The sequence below is a fragment of the Artemia franciscana genome, chromosome 12 (genome assembly GCF_032884065.1).
Source record: "Artemia franciscana chromosome 12, ASM3288406v1, whole genome shotgun sequence".
In the NCBI taxonomy this organism is placed as follows: Eukaryota; Metazoa; Arthropoda; class Branchiopoda; order Anostraca; family Artemiidae; genus Artemia; species Artemia franciscana.
Genome location: NC_088874.1, coordinates 3413237 through 3432873, shown reverse-complemented (window position 1 = coordinate 3432873; position 19637 = coordinate 3413237). Strand labels below are relative to the sequence as shown.

The following is a 19637-nucleotide window of genomic DNA, read 5'->3' as shown; positions in this document are numbered from 1 at the left end:
TAATTGCTGAAAATAAGAAGAACAAACAGCAATATTAATTTTAAAATATTGTTTTGATCTGAATTGCTTCTATAAAAACAACTTTTGTATACAGCCAATGTATTTTCAAATTATTTGAATATCTTAAAAATCTAATAAAAGACCGAAAGGTTTCTGGCAAAAAAAAAATACCTCACAAGTATATCACAGGATAGACCCTTTTTACTCCAGTCTATGGGAAGAAAATTTGATACTGCTTTAAAGACAAAATGAAATACTTTCTGAGATTTCAAACCTGCACCAAGACAATATAACTATAAACTTCAGATAGTATTCTTTTTCTTTCCCATTCTGTTTCATGTTATTCCACTCACACCTTTACCAGTAAAGTAAAAGGTCCTGAAAAACAAACTGTGATCCTTGAACCAATAAAATCTCCCTAATGTCAGAGTTTTATTAATAAAAACATTACCCCGAATGAACTAATGAAAATAGTCAGATTTAGGCAAGAAGACAGATGATGACGTTAAAAAATATTGTCAAAAATACCACGTTAAAAAATATTGTCAAAAATAGTCACAGTTTTTGATGACATATAACAGATGATGAACTATATGCTTAAATTTTCAACTAAAAATAATCCAGGAATGATGGTTAGAAACAACTCTTGGGAGGATGAAAAGGAACACAGAATCACAATGATATCTCAGAAATAGAAATTAAAGTGAAAGTATTTAACCAGTGACAATTATTTACAAAGGTGAAAATATAGCCCATACCGTTGTTGGAGTTTCCTCAAAGATCCGAAAATGTAGTAAAGACCAGCGAGGTGTGAAATTAGGAATCTTGCAGCAAAAATTGATCATCCACCACTTGATCATCTTGATCATCCATACCATGTATTATAAGCTGTGTTTGTTGGTGACAACTGCTAGCATGTATGTGTTGAAGACGTGGGAACTTCAAAAGTAAAAAAGTAAAAGCAAGTTAAAATACCCTTGGCGAATTTTTGGCTTAAAAGTTACGTTGGTGATTTGAGACGAAGTCGAGTGTGGAGGGAGAGCATAGAATAGTAAAGGGTTAATTCGATTGTAAATCAGAATTTCTAGTGCCATTCTCAAGAGTCAACAGGTTCCCACCCCCCAAGGCCAAAATCCCCAAATGCATCCAATCGAGTTTTGAGATATATATTTTGTTCAAAATTATTAAAAGATCAAAATCTGAGGTCAAATTATTAAAAGATCAAAATCCGGGGTCGATACCAACGTGGTCTGAAATTAGGAATTATGCTGTAAAAATTGATCATCTACCACTTGTTCATCTACCTGTAGGAGTACTGTACCATTCATAAGACAATTGATGTTGTATTGTTGTTCTCTTCAATCAACTACACATATAAGGACTATCAATCTAACCTAAAAAAAAGGCTTTTTTTATTAAAAAAAAAGTCATTTTCCCAACCTTTTTTCAGAAATTTTTAAGTTAAATGACCAGTCCTGATTAGGACAGATGGATACTTGATATGTGAGAAGTGCCATTATTGAACATAAGTCATAGGCAATAGGGACCAAAATCAATGCCAGGAAACTTGACCTACAAATTAGGAAACCAGGTTAAAACAGGAGAAGCAAAAATAAAAAAAATACATAAGAAAATATCAATATAATATGCTTAAACCTTCTGAGACTCAACATAAGAGAGAGAAAAAAGCTTTCATTGGCTTTAGATCATAAGTAGTATCTTGTAATTTCTAATATCTGTGACCAAAATTTGATCATCTGCATAATTATATTATGGCACTAACTAAGTAAATCTAGGTCGCCTTTAAGAACCAAACTACTTAAATTATTTTTCAAACCTATTGTTATTATAAAATGTGTAAACGGTGGAGACTCCAACTGTCTCACTATAGTCATCTCTTGGGATGGACAAGGAAAACCATGCATTCTCTAGAAATTTGGACTATACAAAACTACAAAAATTGAGACTATAAAAAGCATATTAAAATCCCCTGTTTGAAGTATTTCTACTTTAATTTGCTAATTTTTATCCTCTATTATGCCTACTTTACTATTGTACTGACTGCTAGAAATGGACTAGGTGGTGGTAATTTTTTCTTTTATAGATTTTAATTGTACCACCTATCTTATTACATGTAATCTGTTGCTTGAATTTCCAAATAATATATTTATTATCAATCAATATCTTTACTGGCCAAATAGACACAAGGATTCAATATGGAGTAGATGAGAAGACAAAAAAAAAGAAGAAGACACTCACAAAGATATCTATACTACAAAAAAATAAATTCAAATATTTCTACTAAAAAATAGCAGAATGGAGGCTGTTTGTCTAATCAAGCATAGAAAAATAGTGACCACGACACTCCATAGCCATGGATTGTGGCTCAGTGAACCAGTAAGCTGACGCTAGTCTTTTGTTTCTAGCCCATAGGGGTATACACAAGAGAAATTTCGCGAAACAAAAACATAGATCTAATAGACTTTTTATCAGTAGTCGTAAACACATTCCATAATGTAGTCAATGCAAAGACATGACGCATCGCAAAAGTATTGTAAACACGGACAAGAATACGCCTGCGGTAGCTAACTGTACAGCAAACTGTCACACTTAACGCTTTTCTAAGTTCCTTACTTAGAAGACAGATAAGGAGACCCCTTGTAATTTTTTACACTATCCCCTATCGGGAGACCGAGATACTTAATACAAGCAGATAACTGAAAACTCTGATTTCCTAACTTTACACATGTAACATCAGCAACAGATTTGCTGAAAGCAAGGACCCCACCCCTCGAAGCATTAGAATTGAGACCAAAATAATTTCTAAGACCACACTGCTTTTCCATTTACGAAAAAAAATTAATTGAAGAAAAAACGGGTTTAATTTCTTATAAAGCAGTGACAACCCTGCTGTGACAGAATTTAAAAAATAGGCTACAGCAACACAAAAATGCGATAGATTGCTTGCTAAGACAGAATAAAAAACCTGACACTTTTGAATCCGCCATAGCGGATCACATGTTTAATTTTCCTCATCATAGTATTTTATTTGATCAGACAAAATTGTTGATAAGTCTGTAGGACTTTTACAAATTTTCAGAGAAATTATAGAAATAAAAAAGATTATCTATGGGGGTATTAGTATCAATAGAGATGAAGGGGAATTTAAAATAAATTCAATTTATAATAGTTTAATTAAAGACCAGTCAAAAACTTCAATGAGTATTGAGTTGCATAATTGTCCTGAAACAAGTAATAACCTTTCAAACGGAGGTCAAAGCATGGTCAATGCTGTAAGAAGTCAACGGACGGCAGCTAAAATAGCAAATGAAAAAATCCATTCAATTTGTAATTCATAATTGTGTTTCATTAACCTGTAAGATTTCGGTTGGATTTGGGGTTGGGTGACCTCTTTTCGTATTGTTGCAAGTATTTATATTTTTCATTTTTAATAGATTCCCATTTAGACATCGATTGTGGCAGAGGAAAGTGCCAATATAAACAATTACTTCAGTTTTTTCTAAAGTTACAGCCAGTTGCGGGAGTGTTTGTTTTTAAGATGTGAGTTTTTGTTTCTTATATATTTGATTGTTTATATTTGTTATGTTGGATTAGTTGTCGTGGTATTTTTATAATGTCTTAAAAATAGTCTTAAATTGTTGTAATTTTCTCCTTTTTTGTTGTTTTTTTTTCGTTGAAAAGGGCTCCCGGACGTGGGGCCGAAATATTCGGAGTATTTTTTATTTTTTGGTTAGCTAAAGTGTAGTTTTTTATTTTATTTTGTTGTCACTACTTTATAAGAAATTAAACCCGTTTTTTCTTCAATTAATTTTTTTTTCGTAGAATTGAGACCAATTTGTATAGAAAAAATTTCATCTACAGACGATTCAGCTCGAGTTAAATTCAGGATGTCGTTAGCGTAATTGAGTTGCATGATTATGTGTCGTGCATGATTTTTTTTTCTGTAACAGAAAATTGATTTCCCGATCCTTCATTTAAATTAAGTCTAAATTAGGTGTTGTGGTGTGATATACCCCTTCTTTTCGCAGATTGATATTTCTGACTTATTTTGAAGCTCAATTTCACTAAAATGATTTGCAGCCTATCTCATAAAATTATATACAGTGATATGTAAGAGCACATCAGCTATTATAAAGGAGTGGTTGGTTAAATATTGACTAATCACTATTTCTTTTTACAACTAGTGTTTTAATAAACATTGTCAACTTTGACAAAATGTCAAAAATTTACTAATCGAAATTTCACTTTTCATCGCAATTTAGCGTATATTTTCACTTTTTAAACTTTGATATATTTTTATAATTTATAGAATTCACACTTCTATCAGAAAAAATCTATTTTCTCTTTTTATTCCCACTATATTCATTTATTACACGGTCAATGACTGATGGTGCTAATGACCTAAAGTTAAATCTCCTTTGTAGCTCCCTTAATTTAAAACATATAGTAAAATACCAACAACCAAAGGAAATACTACTCTTGATGTGATTGCAATCATGATCCTGAGACGCCTCAGTGAGTAAAATCTTATGTTCAAATTTTCTAACTCTCAAAATCACAAATCTCCCAAATTTCAAAACTCAACTTCAAATGAATATAGAATAAGTTTTGCGGAACGGGGTTGGGGGTTGCTGGATATATAATCCCTCTCGATTCAAGAGAATACTTTTCATTCAAAGATGAAATTTTCCAAGAATGGGGATCACTCTACTTAGTCGTGACTTTGAACACTATCTCTTGAAGCTTTGGTTATTATCCCAAATAATATGCTTTTTAAACTTAACAGAGATTTACCCTGCTATGTCCCTTTGTAAATTTCTACAAAACTGATATACGAAATCCCATTTTTCTCTCAAGAAGCCCATTTGGCTTCTATACATCTGTTCTCTGAAATTTCAGAATGTGGTACTTTATACCCAAATCGCTCAAACGCCTTCAAAAATATAATGCAAAATTCTTTATAATAATGCGCAATATTTACTATAATGCGCAAGAAACATTCTTACAAAAAATTCAAAGAATTCTGATCTTTGTGATAGACATGCGCAGGAAACAGATTCATTCTAGGTACCAATGAAATGGCTACAAGATACCAAGAAGCTATCCCAAAAGGAACAGTAAAATCAACAAAATATACGAAAAATTAGCGAAAAATCTCTTACGTCACGGATTCCCAGAGGAAGAAACAAATCAACGAGAAGTTAGAATATTTACAAAAATGACACTTACAACGAGTCAAAAACAAAATTGTAAAGGACTACGAACTATACCAGATAATTAGAACAGCAAAATGCGTGGTTAAGAGATAAGCGGTATCGAACGAAAGCGAAATCTGCTGTTAAAAGAAATGCCAAAGTGAGAATCAGAACAAGTCAAAAATAAAAGTGAAGAAGAAGGAAAAATTATGTTTTAACAACACCATCACAATCTTTGACACCAATAAAGTATGGCAAAAAACTTACTGTAAACCTATAAAGATGTTATAAACTACACAACTTTAAATTCCAAATCTTTGGGACCCTGCAACGTTGTATATATTCCCTGTGGAGTCATCCATTTTCTCGAGAAAAGAGTAGCTGACAAAAGATATTTCATTAGGAAGTTGCTTCTTGCTTTTTCAAATTGCCTTGTATGTCCAAAATATTTAAATGAATTCATTTGGCTTCTATACATGGTTTGGTCTTTTATTGGACGTCATTTCCTGTCTGAAGGATTCAAACAAATCCGACACTTGAATTCGTGATTTACTTTAGCTTCATTGAACGCAAGCAAAGATGAAACCATCAATAATCTTAATATTTTCAGATTCAAAACCACTGAAACATTTATCCAAAAATGATATTTAGACGGAAGTCAATCGCAAATCCTTGAATATGATTTTTAGCCACATTTACAAGGCTAAATGTGCTTTTAAGACCCTGATGAAGCTACTAAAGCCAACACTGTACATTCAATAATTAATCTAATGGAATTCTTTGATGAAAAATTGCAAGACAAAAAAAGGCTATGCCAAAAGTTACATGAAAATGCGACAAGGGGAGAATGATGTCAACCAGCCTGCAATTTCACTAAAGCAACCTCATTTATAAGCCATGAGGCTTTTTGGCAAACTTTCCTTTTATTGTATTGGTTTCTGTCTTTTTTTAAATAGATTTTCTCTATATGTAATGAATAAAAACCTGCCGTGTCACTGGGGGAGACCGCCGACAAAGCAGCTACCCAACGATAAATATTAACAAAAGGAAATATTCCTAAGACAATTCTGCACGAAAAATACATTCAAATTGTAATAGTCAATCAAAACCAACGTAGCTAAGCCTGTAAATTAGTTTCAAGGTCAATATTGCTGCAAAATAGTAGATAGTACATCTCCAAGTATATGAATTTTAAGCGAAGCCCAGAAAACGACAAGGATATACAATATAATTTAGGTAAGTTATTGTAAGGATTATGGCTTTGACCGTGTGTGGCATTGTGTCACTAGCCCCACAACTTATTTCCGCTAGAGTATGGTATTGTAGACGAGCGGTCTCAAGGGCTCTAACTGCTCCACCGCATTGATATTTACACCAGGGTGAGGGTGTACCATGTGTGCTACTTGTGAAGAGAAGTAAGGGCCGAACTATTTGGCTGGAATTACCAAGACTTTGTCACCAGTAACAAATATACCCTTGAAGGGGGACGGCTCCTCCGGTGGATACTACAATGACAATTCTTTCTTAACCCCACAAGGGTTCGTGGAAAAATAATCCCATACAGTAGTGGAGATTATCATACTTTTAGTTCCAATTTTCACTCCAAAAATCAATCTATTATCATATCTGATCATAAACTTGAACTAACATAATAATTATATATCTACATAAAACGTACAATTCCCTCTGATTTCACCTGAGTAAACACGGACCTATCAGACGTATCCAACCCGAAAATACAATTTGTCGGGTCCAAAAATTAAGAAACAATAATCCGGGATTTAGAAAGCCCGTCTGAGAACTCAATACAGAATTGACATACAGAGCCAACTTACTTTTCCTGCAAAACTATTGCCTTGACAACGAGATTTTCAATTTAGAATTAAGATTATATAGAAGTTATATCTAAGCAAAAATGAAAAAGGACAGTTATCAAATTAAATTTTTCTGATTTTCATACAACACAAAACCTTTGGGAGAAAAGTGGGGATCAATCTGCCGTTCAAGGGGACAACTAATCAACCATTCAAGGAAGAAAGGTTGAACGTGATATGGCACGTTATGCAGATTCAAGATGACAGATTGCCAAAAATTGTCCTTTTCGGCCAATCATCAAGGGCCAAACAGAAATTATGTCGTCTTCGGTTGATATGCGATGATGCCTTAATGAAAGATCTGAGGGAAATTGGAAGTCTCCTGGATGGTGCTAAGAGGGAGGCTTTGAATGGGCTGGTATGGAAGAGGAGCATTCGTTGCTGTGTTTGCCTTAAGTAGCTTTGTGTTTCGGTTAGTTGTTAGTAGTGGAAGTTGTAGTATATATAGTGGTAAAGGCATGTTCACAAAATGGGGTCTTTTAGCTCCGTGTCAGTCAATCCAAAATATCAGGGTTTTCCCTATTATTTCCTATTTATCTAAATAATTTATATGATTTGAACAATTTTCTCAACTGGACAATGTTGTACCTCACTTCACCTAGTGGTAGATGATCAGGATGATCAGGAAAAAATCAGTGAGTAATTATCTTAGACATATTTGATTGATTTTTTACTTCTTGTTTATCCAGCTCATTCTTTATTTGTTTTTTCTCTAGCAGTTCAATCTACTGAATGAAACATGTTTATTTACTAAAAATTGATTTTTATTCTAATATTACAAGCTTGTGTTTCAATTTTTCTTATGTGTAATTTTTTGTGTAGTTATTACCCTTATTTTCTTTACCCAATTAGCACTTTGATTGTTTTTACCGGATTCTAGAACTTGATTTAGCCTATTCCTGTACATTTGCTTTTTAAAAGCTCTTAATATTTTTGTGCACTTCAACGTTTAGAGTTAACTGTTTTTCGTTTTTGTGATTACCAGACATCTGCTATTCGTTCTTCTTTAAAAAAATCGCATCAATGGGAACCAAAGGTAAAAATTCAGAGAGCAGATCTATAGGAGCCAAATGTGATTCCGAAAATAAAAACGGAATTTCGACGATCAATTTTTTTCAAAGTTGACAAAGGGAAGACTTTTCTTCCCTTTGTCAACTTTCCTTGTATGAATATAATTGTCAACTTTCCTTGTAAAAATATATTTCCTTTTGGTATATATTCTTAAGCAGTTTTTTTACGCATACATTTTAATTTTTTACATATACATATACCTTTGAAACATACAAAAAAATAAGTTGCAAACTTTAGGAGTTTAAAAAGGATTTTGAGCTTCAGTATAAATTTTAACATGAGTTTAGATACTTAAAATAAAGATAAACAAAATTGTCTATTCAGTTTGAATAGACAATTTATTTTTTTGAAATATTTGAAATATTTTGACATTTTATTTGATACTTGGGTATATATGTTATCTGTTATAGTGCGTTATGATGTCTATTATAGTGTGTTATTTTTTACCCAAGTCATACTTGGGCATAATAAATGCCCAAGAAAATATGTGTAATATAGTCCATTTTCAATGTCAGCTAGATGTAGATCCATGTCCGAATGTCCTCGGAAGTGTTCCACGTTCGGGAAGAAAAAGAGACATTGTTATTGACGAGGCAAATGTCGGTTTTCTTTATTCGTAGGTTTCTCATTTTTCCATTTCCTGCTCATATTTCATACGTACCTGAGTATTGACCTCATGTGAAGATGATAGAAAATAATCAACCACTTAACACAGTTATGTTGCAATTCCAACTGGGTTATTTGAAACGCAAATAAATATAATTTTTTCAGTTGCTTTCCCATTTGGAATTTATTGTATCTCATAATGAAAGGTCACAATCAGATGTTTACGCAGCCTTACGGGGAAAAATAAGATGGATGTAGTACCCTAGAAGAAGAGCTCCAGCGTAAAAATGAAAAGGTATTAATTTTTAAGAGAAATTTAATATTTAGACCATGTGGTTTAATTGACTGTTGTCGAGCCAACTATGGTTCAGAGCGTTTTCCCCATTTGTGGGGATTTTTTTCCAAAAATTCACCTCCCCTACCCTAATGGATAGTTTTTCCTGCGGAAAAATCCGCTACGAGTTTCTCCTGCGGATTGTTTAAACATCGATCGTTTAATCCGCGTTTAAACGTTTAAATTAGCACCCATGTCCACCTAGCACGACCTGATGAACACATTAAATTAGCTAACAAAAAAATTCTAAAAGGGACTATTAACTTAATTTGTTTATCTTTATTTATTTTTGCTTTTCTTTGGGTGAAAGCTAAAAGAGGCACTTTTACCAAATTAACACATCAGGTAAGACTATGTTCATTTTTTAACCAGACGACTCAAAACCAATTTAAACTATTTCAAAGCCATTTTCTATACTTAAATGGTCTCTTTGTTTCTAGAGCTAAATAAAAAAAAGTTAAGTTAACAAGTATGTCATACGGTGTTATTTATATTCTTGTGCAATATGAAATCAAATTAAAGAAGGTTCTGCGCTTCAAAAAACAAACGTGTTTTGGAAGCAATGAAGGTAAAAAGGTCATGTGTTTAACAGCAACTTCATAAAAATATTTCTGAGAGTCAAACAACAAAACCACCAAAATTTGACGATATTGCTTCTAGCTGGGGACATAAAAAAAATTGTATGTTGACAAATGATCTGGATAGCACAGGTATCGATTTCCTGATCCTCAACCTTCGACCGGTACTATAATGCATGGTAGGGGGGAAATCACCCGACGCTTCTTGTATTTGTTCACTTGTTTTCGACAGTGGCTCAATATTTTTCCGGGAAAATTGGTACCCTTGGATTTTCTGACCTAAAAAACATCTATGTAGGTCAAAAGCTTGAGAAAATTTGTTAAGAGCCTTCATTTAGGAAAAAAAAATTATGTGAGTAATGTCAAATTTGTGAACACATTTCTAGAGCATACAAACGTCTTTTTTGCCTCAGTAGTGGTCTATTATGCGGGAAAAATTATTCAAGAATCACATGATTGACAGGGAAATTTTATTATTCACGTCATAATTATAAGTACATTTCAAGAAAATAAATTTCATTCCCCCCTCTCCCCCCAGGAGTGAAAGTTTTTGAAACCCACCATAATCACGTAAAATTGAAATAAAAAATAAATCATGTATATCACGAATGTCAATATTCTAAAAGTAACAAGGACAGTTGAAATTAAATCTGGTGTTTCTTATTCAATCTGGAGTCGTTTCTTTACTCATTTGTTTGCGGCGACTTTGCACCTTCCACACAATATCTACTAATATCTACCAGATGCGGCGAATCAAAACCTACCCAGCTAATGTTGGCCATAGGGATTGCTAACATTTTAAATGCAGTGTGGAAGGGAGTTTTCTTCTCATTTGATATTTTTACGTTGCCTTCCAGCTGGTCGCAGCCAAACTCGTTGATTCCTACTTGCCACGAGTATATAACCTTTCATTTCTCTTTCTGTTTAATTTTTAAAGGATTTAAAAAAATGGTAAAAAGAGCCTATAGCAAAAAAGTTTTAAAGTATTAAAAAAAATATAGTTCTTGTTTTTGAAGACGAAAATATAATGGGCTGGATGTCCAATATAGTGAGGGATGATAATAACCTGAATCTAAAACATGACTGGCTTAGACAGAGTGACCGCTTAAAATACAGTATAAAATTTTTTACTGATGGCTCAAAGTCGGGTAAGGCACTTAGAATGAATTGCAGTCTCAATGTCTATATTATAACGACAAGAAAAACCCCTTAATTTTGAGATAAAATTACTCAATTTCGAGCTCAAACCGGTCCATTTTTTTGGTTTTTCATCGTAAACAAATTTCTTTTTTCAATAATATCACCAGTTTCCACTCGTATGCGTTACCCATACTCTTTGGAATAAACAATTCAAATACTCACTACTAAGACATAGCTCCCACCATAACAAGGCAATTCACTTCTTTACTGATGTTCTGTACTTGCATCCTCGACTGAAGAGGATTTCGCAAAACTGTGTACACATTATTTGTGTGCAAGCCCCACACAAGCTGGATATCCCTGATTGGCAGATTAGGCCTGCCCAGCATTGGAGGTGAAATATACGGGGATCAAACAATCCTTTTGATTAGAAAAGTGCGATTATTTGATTAGACTAGTCTTGGAAAAATTGGAAGAAAATGTCTACCTTCTAAGATGCAACAGAAGCTGGTTGTATAATCAGAAATCCATTGATTGTAAAGGATTAGCTCATTGTCTATGTTGAACAGGAAAACATGTATATTAGTCGTGTACGTCTTCTAGGCCATCTTGACGCCCCTGACAATCATAAGGAGATAAAGGTACCATCAATTCCCTGTTTGACAAAATAACTGCTCTATCGACCATTCCCTATATGACAAATTAATTGTCATATCGCAAAAAGCAAACAATTTAATGAAAAGTACCATTAAGTACCATTTTGAGACAAGTTGTGATTTTGAGTTCCTGCAACTCGACAAATTCCATTAAATCAACTGGCAATGTGCATACAGTCCAAGGGTAACACTGGATAAGACCTTAGATGATCGTAAACCAGATGTGGCACTTCTACAAGAGGCCTATGCAAATACATCTGGAACAATATCATCAAATTATAATAATTTTTCGAATTTTGATCCTGATAAGAGGTTTTGCAGTAAAGAAATGGTGGTTAAAAGTGGTGTAAAAGCTAATAAACATCATAAAGTTTCTAGTAATGAGTTGCTAACGCTGAATCTGTACATCAAGTGTCGCACGGTCACTGTGTTCTCTTTATACTGGCTTCCACAAGCGAGTTTCTTACATTGCCAGTTAACAATGGTATGTCAAAAGGATGTCTACAGGAGTCAATAGTTGTCTAATACCCTAGAAAATGTGAAAAATACATCTTCTTATGTTGTACGTGATGAATTTCATGCTAGAAGCCAATTTTAAGACCGAAAGATGACTACAGACGCATAGTAACAAATTTTAAGATTTTATAGCTAGCAAAAATCAGGTAGATTGTATTACCCAAATAAAAGTACATATGACGTAAGTGGCAACACAAGTCCAGAAGTTAACGAAGTTAGTTCTTCCTCACTTTCATTCGTTGAAGAATTGGATGTCTCTTCTGACAAATAATCCAATGTCTTCTGGCAATGGTCTTTTCTTGTTCAAGTTAAAGTTCAAAATAGATTTTCATATTTATAGCAATCATATTTAGTGTAAATTTGAATGTATAAATGCGACGTTGGATAATTTTACTTCAGTTCTTTTGAATGGTATAGTCTTTATACTTTTCTTTAGATAATTTTACAAATTTAATAAAACAAGCAACATTAGAATCAACAGCTATATAAACTAATGACCCTTACTCTAAAAAGGGGGTGTGATTGCGGAATAAAGGTTGATCTGCCAAACGGAAAGCTTAGAAACATACATTACAAATTCAAAATTATTGAGATCATTGGAAAGTGACAAAAACATGAAGTATGGAAGAAACGGATATAAGAAATCAAAAGCAAAACAGAATGGCTGGAAGAACTTTAGTGAGAAGAGAGGAAGTTCAGACCCATTGAATACTATTCGTAAAATAATAAAGTTTGTTAAACCTGCAATTAGACCTAATCACATCACTAAAGACGATGGTTTAATAAGAACTTCAACTAAAGGAGCAGACAAAGTAATTTTATATAAGAGGTTGGGTAAAGTGATAATGTTATAAATGGTGATACCGAATATTAAAGAAACATAAGGACTGTAGTTACATGTATCCTGACAAGAGTTAAATAAATTGTTAAATATTATTCAACCTCTAATGAGTTTTCATTAATCGACAGAACAAGAGTTAACTTTTCAAAATGTTTAAACTATAACTAACAAAAAATGTTGTTGACTCGTAAACAAGGAATATCTGTTGAAACTTCATTTCTACTATAATCGTCAGCCAAAAAGTATAAAATTTTCACGGCATAAGCTTATCATTCAAAATTCTCCATGTAAACGATATGCAAAAGAAAGCAACAATCTGGGAAAGACTAGCGAAATAAAAGTTACAAGGCATGAATGTACACAGACAAGAAAAAATTGCATAAAGAAGTAATACTACATTGAAATATTGAACCCTTATTATTTTTATAAGATTTTGTTTTAATTTTCGTAAAATATTGATGTGGAAATGGTGATGGAAAATATATAAAAAAAACAACCATCATACGGTGAAAAATGGCTGTTGGGCCAAAATGGTAAATTTTTCTTGATGACATTTTGTATTGTTTAATGGTAATTTATTTTCGATATGACAAACTTGGCCTTCTCTGCCAGCCAGCCTACTTGTTAAAACAAAACTAGCAAGTACCAAAAATTGTGTAAAAATCCTCTGTAATTATTTCTCAATTCCCAGATCTATACATAAACAATTTGCAAATATCTGACCTCTGCGATGCAGACCTCTCTTGCCATGTCTTATCTCTTTAAATAATCAATACTAGTGAACATATTCATCAATTTTGCTCGAAAATGGTCTTGCCCTAGGAAACAAACTAGATAGATACTGAGTTCCATATAACTAGTTAATACTTTAAATACGTCATTTCCATCTCAGGACAGGATCTATCGTTTTTAGTATCAAAGACACATGCAAAATTGTATAACAATCATAGATAGGCGTTAAATATTATGTGTAATAATTCTATTGACAAATGGCGTTTTTAGCAGTTTCATAATACCTAGAGGACAACACATAAATATACAATAGCAAAGAAAACAACAATTACAACATGTCGAAAACGAAGGTGAAGAACAAAGAAATATACGGTTAAAAGATAAGTGGCAGCAAAAATTACAACGAATCAAAACGGCAATGAAGAACAAAGAAATGTGCAGCCACAAGATAAGCAACGAAGATGAGAAACATTCGAAAATGCTATTGAAAAGCAATGAATGCGTTTTACGTGGTTTTAAATCACCTGGAGGACAAAAACAAAAATTAACAATTGTTCAAAGTAAACAAACTGGACTATTAAATGAAACCAGGTCAAGAGAACTACCTGAGAATTATAAATCAAAGGGGGGGGGTGATGGGTGGATAGCCTGGAGCATAAAAAGTGAAGACTAATCCAAGCAGTTAAGGCAAGTGACATTGAAGAAATGCCTAATGTAATGAAAAAAGAATATGAAGAACAAATCAAAAAGTAGTTAGAGTACTTAATAAAATGACAGTTACAACAAGTTAAAAAAAATTGTAGAAGATTCGGAACTATACCAGATAATTTGAACAGAAAAATGCGTGGTTAAAACATAAGCGGTACCGAGCGAGATCAGAACGTGCCAAAAAAAACTTGAAGAACAAAGAATTTTGCCGTTAAAAGACATGCTAAGGTGAGAATCAGAACGAGTCAAACTGAAAGTGAAGAAGGACGAAAAATAACGTTTCAACAACGCCATCTCAATATTTGACACCAACAAGGTATGGAAAAAACGCACTGTAAACCTACAAAGATGCAGTAAACTACACAAGTTTAAATTACAGACCATTGGCACTTTTCAACGTTGTATGTATTCGCTGTGGAGTCCTCCATTTTCTCGGGAAAACAGTGGCCAACAAAGATAATTCATTGGGAAGACATTTGAACTCATCATTTATTATGAAATCAAGGCCCCCCATAGCACATTATAACAGATGGTTTCTAACCTAATCAAAATATTAACTAAAATATTTAATTAAAGTATACCTACCATTTATTGTATACATACTCTCTCACGCTAGGCAGAAAGAAACTGCAGAGAAACGCCAGTTTTGTCAGACCAAAGATTTGAGTGTTGGGGTTATAAGGGATGAGTGGCTAGAAATTTTAATGTTCCCTATAAGTTAAACTTGAATTTGACGTTGGCTATTAAGTATGTCTCATTTATTTAAGAGAACTAAAATGGGACTTTTATTAACTTTTCATTGGGTGATGATTCTAACTTTTTACCTGACAACACCTCATCGAAATATCCTGACAACACCTACCTTCACGCTACCAAAACCATATTGGATCCTTCTGCAGATTGAAAACTCTCTCAAAGTAGGCTCAATTATTTTGAAAGTGAAGGGTATTGACCAAGAAGATCTGGTGAATTTGAATGGTGGAGCAGGTGATTTCAAAATCAACGGACCTGTGAAGGACAAAATGGTTTTTCTGAGGAAGTGCTATTTAAGTTCTATAAGGGCTTGAAATCTCAACTTGACAGTTTGTAAATTGTCTGTTACTTTCAAGGTTTTATTTTTTTAAATCACGTTTTTGTTTTTTGTTTAACTGAAACGAAGATCCAAACCAGCATACCATTGATACTTTAGAACAGCACATATCAATGCTTTTAGAGCGATTGACTACTTCAGAACAAACAGTTCTTACGCCAATAAACCGAGGGAGCGTGGAACCCATTGCAGCCAGGAAATCAATTAATAATTCTCAAGGTGAGCCAACTATTTAAACTCTTACATTTATACAAGGTTGCTAATTCGGAGGGTAAATTGTCAGACCAACATAGATTCCATATTTGACTAAGTTCTGCTAATTGAACTGCGTGCCTAGTTTCGCAACGCTGCCTTGCAAGTTTCGCAAGCTAGTATCAAAAAGCTAGTGAGAATTTTTCAGTGTACAGTAAAAATCATTAACACATGTTGAAAATAAGGTAGTCTGTATAAGAAATTATAATCTTATATTCGTAGATTTAGGTTTATTTGTTGGCAATAAACCTAAATTAACCATTTTCAAATGACAGTTTTTTTGACAATAAGTAAAATGATAATAATTAAATTAGTTATTTCATATTGCCCTTCAGCAAAAACTGAAGCCGGGGAGTGAATACAGCTTAATAATCACGGCTCCTGGACCGGTATGTTCTGATATAAAATTATAAGAATGTACAAAAAAATGCAACGTATAAAAAGTCGTATAAGTTTGTTATTAAGGAGAAGATTTTGTGTTAATCTATAAGCTTTAGTAATAAACAAATAGAGGATATTAATTTATCTGGGATTTTAAAACCGTGGATAATAAATTGGCTTGGTCTTTTATTGGACGTCACTTCCTGTCTAAGAGTTCAAACAAATTCGACACTTGAACTCATGATTTATTATGAAATCAAGGCCCCCCCCCATAGCGCATTATAATAGATGGTTTCTAACCTAATCAAAATATTAACCAAAATATTTAATTAAAGTATACCTACCATTTGGTTTATACACACTCTCTCACGCTAGGCAGAAAGAAACTGCAGAGAAAAGCTAGTTTTGTCAGACCAAAGATTTGAGTGTTGGGGTTATAAGGGATGAGTGGCTAGAAATTTTAATGTTCCCTATAAGTTAAACTTGAATTTGACTTTGGTTATTAAGTATGTCTCATTTATTTCAGGGAACTAAAATGGGACTTTTATTCACTTTTCATTGGGTGATGATTCTAACTTTTTACCTGACAACTCCTCAGCGAAATATCCTGACAACACCTACCTTCACGCTACCAAAACCATATTGGATCCTTCTGCCGATTGAAAACTCTCTCGAAATGGGCTCAATTATTTTGAAAGTGAAAGGTATTGACCAAAAAGATCTGGTGAATTTGGATGGTGGAGTAGGTGATTTCAAAATCAACGGACCTGGGAAGGACAACTGGCATATTGTCCTTCAGCAAAAACTGAAGCTGGGGAGTGAATACAGCTTAATAATCACGGCTTCTGGACCGGTATGTTCTAATATAAAATTATAAGAATCTACAAAAAAAATCAATGTATAAAAAGTCGTATAAGTGTGTTATCGAGGAGAATATTTTACGTTAATCTATAAGCTATAGTAATAAACAGATAGAGGATATTAATTTATCTGGGATTTTAAACCCGTGGGTAATTAATTGGCTTGGTCTTTTATTGGACGTCACTTCCTGTTCTAAGATTTCAAACAAATTCGACACTTGAGCTCATAGTGTATTATGAAATCAAGCCCCCCCCCCCTTATAGCGCATTATAATAGATGGTTTCTAACCTAATCAAAATATTAACTATAATATTTAATTAAAGTATACCTACCATTTAGTGTATATACACTCTCTCACGCTAGGCAGAAAGAAACTGCAGAGAAAAGCCAGTTTTGTCAGACCAAGGATTTGAGTGTTGGGGTTATAAGAGATAAGCGCCTAGAATTTTTTATTTTGCCTATATGTTAATTAATGTTAATTAATTAAGCTAATTAATGTTCAGCCTATAATGTTAATTAATTGGCTTGATCTTTTATTGGACGTCACTTCCTGTTTAAGAGTTCAAATAAATTCAAAACTTGAACACATGATTTACGTTAGCTTCATTGAACGCAAGCAATGATGAAACCATCCATAATCTTAGTGCCTTCAGATTCAAAACCACTGGAAAAATTTTCAGAAAATAAAATTTAGAGGGAACTCAATCGTAAATCCTTGAATATGATTTTTAACCATCTTCACATGGCTAAATGTGCTTTTAAAACCCCGGTGAAGCTGCTAAAGATAACATTGCACATCCATTAATTTATGGAATCTCTCGTAACCTAATAGACCTCTTTACTGAAAAATTGTGAAACAAAAAACAGCTCTGCCAAAAGTTACATGAAAATGTGAAAAGTGAAAAAGGAATTGATAAAAAAGATGATGTCAACCAACCTGCTGTTTCACTGTTCATTTATAAGACAACCGACAATAAGGTTCAATTGCAACACAAGTGATAAGGCTTTTTGGCAAATTTTTCTTTTTTTTGTGTGTTTTTTTTAATAACGTCTCTCTATATATAATGAATAAAAGCCTGCCATATCACTGTGATGGAGACCGCCGGCAAAGCAACTACCCAACAATAAATATTAAAAAGAGGAAATATTCTTTAAAAAATTTGCGCGAGGAAAACATTCAAACAGCAACAGAGTCAATCAAAACCAACGTAGCTAAGCCTTAAATTAGTTTAGAGGTATATATTGCTGCGAAACAGTAAATAGTACATTTCCATCTATATGAATTTTAAGTGAAGCCCAAAAAACGACAAGGACAAACAAAAGAAAATTAAATAAGTTATTGTAAGGGATTCTGGCGGTGGCTGTGTATGCCATTATGTCACTAGTGCCACAACTGATCACCACTATAATATCGTATCATGGTCCAATGGTCTCAAGGGCTCTACAAGCTCTCCTGCATTGATATTTACACCAGGAGGGGTAGTATACCAAATGAACTACTTGTGGAGGGAAGTAAGGGCCGAACTATTTGGCCGGAGGTACCAAGACTTTGTCACCACTAGCAAATATACCCTTGGATGAGGGCGGCTCTTCCGGTAGATACTACGATGACAATTCTCTTCCAAACCCCACAAAGGTTCGTGGAAAAATAATCTCACGCAATAGTACAGATTAACTTACTTTTAGTTCAAATTTCCACTCCAAAAAGCAATCTATTATCAACATTGAACATGAGATTGAATTAACATAATAATTATATATACATATAAAACGTACGATTCCCTCTGAATTCGCCTGTGTAAACATTGGCCAATCAAGCGTATCCAACTGCAAAATTGAATTTTTCGTATCCAAAAATTAAGAATCAAATCCCGGGATTTAGCAAGCTCGTCTCATAGCTTAGACAGAATCGACATACAGAGCCAACTTACTTTTTCTTGCTATATTGTGGCCTTGACAACGATATTTTCAATTTGAAATTAAAATTATATAGAAAGTAAATCTAAGAAGAAATGAAAAGGGCCATTTTTCTGATAGAAAAGGGACACGGGTCCAAACAATTATGTTACATCAAATATCTCAATCAACAAGGTAGAATTCAAGACTCATAGAATTCAGGACAGCACAGCTCCAATAAAAATTCCTAATTTTATCTTTGATGAACAACAAGCTAGCAAATCTCCGAAATAAATACGAATATCATTAAAAGTTGGTACAGAATCTCAAAACAAGCTACCCATCAAAGATCCTTTTATGGGCCACAGCATGAATAACAAAGATCCTATATTACAATGAAAAAAGATTATACTAAAATTCTACATCAGACAAATAGAACAGACATCAGAAGCCGGCTCAGAATAAGTCGTCTATCAGAAAAATCAGAAAATATAGGAAATTATCTGAAAATATCGGAGTTACAAAGATTAGGAATTATCACAATGCATGTGCCATACCGAGCTTTTCTGAAGTCTTCATCGCTGAGTATTCTTGATGAAGTATGAAACAGATAACTTCCCTTATGAAAGTCATTCTTCTCCACAATATTGTCAAGTATATCCTATTCTGGTGGTTTACCACCTAGAAATAGTCATTAATTATATATCTAATCATACGTTTGGATAAAAGAATAAGTTATTGCTAATTTGACGAAGTTCAAGATCAGTAATAAACAGTAAATCCTTTTAAATTTCACTTCTAGAAAGATTTTCAAACAATTGAATTGCTTTGCTATTTTTTCAAATTTGAATCTTATCAAATTTTAGAGGGAGTGCTTCAAATTTT

At 33.3% G+C, this 19637-nt stretch overlaps 1 protein-coding gene across 6 annotated transcripts in view; it reads right to left on the bottom strand.

Moving 5' to 3' along the window:
* Positions 1-798: 798 nt before the first annotated feature.
* Positions 799-19637, bottom strand: part of LOC136033588 (uncharacterized) — a 109445-nt gene continuing 90606 nt past the window's right edge. For 4 of the 6 annotated variants that reach the window (XM_065714361.1, XM_065714358.1, XM_065714359.1 and 1 more), the window contains 2 exons: positions 19310-19433; positions 9339-9958 (listed from right to left, as the gene is read on the bottom strand). The gene's annotated coding sequence lies outside the window, so the exon portion shown is untranslated. Of the gene's footprint in view, positions 940-9338; positions 9959-15134; positions 15281-19242; positions 19434-19637 lie in introns of those variants that run through there. The other 2 variants (XM_065714357.1, XM_065714356.1) reach the window with 2 other exon arrangements.